Source organism: Heterocephalus glaber, unplaced genomic scaffold, assembly GCF_053883595.1.
Source record: "Heterocephalus glaber isolate CG9 unplaced genomic scaffold, H.glaber_assembly_v1.0 deba00001509, whole genome shotgun sequence".
NCBI lineage: Eukaryota > Metazoa > Chordata > Mammalia > Rodentia > Bathyergidae > Heterocephalus > Heterocephalus glaber.
The window spans coordinates 57,129,824-57,131,174 of record NW_028258325.1 but is presented as its reverse complement, the minus strand read 5'-3'; the positions used below and the strand labels follow the sequence as shown (position 1 = coordinate 57,131,174).

General features: G+C 39.3%; 1 pseudogene; it reads right to left on the bottom strand.

Annotated features, from left to right (window-relative positions):
- Positions 1-301: 301 nt before the first annotated feature.
- Positions 302-928, bottom strand: LOC110350224 (glyceraldehyde-3-phosphate dehydrogenase pseudogene; annotated as a pseudogene).
- Between the last annotated feature and the right edge of the window lie 423 nt (positions 929-1,351).

Genomic DNA, 1,351 nt, shown 5'->3' with positions numbered 1-1,351 from the left:
GTTTGATAATAAAGTTATTTAAAAAATTAAAAAAAATTTCTATATGCCAGTGCTGTGCTAGGCCATAAAGAACTCAGCTCTAGGTCTTGGAACAAGCCCTTTAAGTATCCCAGGAGTTAGTTCTTTATGATCTAACGGAGAAAATGGCCTAGCATAGCAATGCCCAATATAAGTATAATGCAAGACACACATAAGGTAATATTTTCTCGTAGTAATATTTTAAAAGCTAAGAGGACACAGGTTAAATTAGTTATATTTTATGCAAAACATCATTTGAATGTTACATATTATATAAACATATTCATGAATATTTTGTGCCAGTGAACTCCCCGGTCTGCTCAGGGATGATCTTGCTCACAGCCCTCACAGTGCCCATGGTTGAGGGATGTCATTTGGGGAAATCCATGGCTATCTCACCACAACTTCCCAAAGTGGCCATCCATGGTCTCCCGTGTGTTGACATTGGCATGGACTGTGGTCATGAGGACTCCACAATGCCAAAGTTACCATGAAGCACAGGGAATAAAAAGTTGGTGGTGCAGGAGACATTGCTGAGGATCTTGAGGGAGTTGTCATATTTCTGATGGTTCATATTTACCACAAACATAGGAGCATCAGCAGAAAGTGCAGAGATGATTTTTCTTTTGACTTAATTTTTCAAGTGAACCATAGCCTCTTTCATGGTAGTGGACTCCACCACATATTTAGCACCAGAATCACCCTATGGGCTTTCCATTGAAGACAAGCTTCCTGTTCTCAGGCTTGACAATCCCACTGAAACTACAATGAGTGGAATCATCCAAGGACATGTAGATCATGTAGGTGAGGTCATGAAGGCATCGTTAATAGAAACAATATTCACTTTGCTAGAGTTAAAAGCAGGTCTGGCACCCAATATGCTGAGTCCATTTACTTTGACCTTAACCATTGTGTCTTAAGGATATGATAGACACTGTCCAAAAGGTGGCTGTCTGCTGAGTGAGGAGGGGCAGAGAACCAGCCTTCCTCCTTATAAAGCTTAGACACAAATTAGTGGTGATAAGATAAACATGATTTTATTCTTTCAGTTTTCTGCCTTTTCCATTGCTCTTCACTCTCAGCAAAACACAGAAGAGAAAGATAAGAATACACACACACGCACACACATTCACACACTTTACTCCAGCCTTAAACCCCTAAACAATTCTCATACAAGTCAAGTGCTAGCAAAATTGTCACATGTGGTCAGTCATGACTTAATTTAATTCCAATAGGACTCTCTGCTCTATAACAAAAACTCTAGTTTGGAAGACTATACCTAATTATTGACTCACAGGAAGGCCTGAAATCACTTAGTTTTTTCAATGACTTT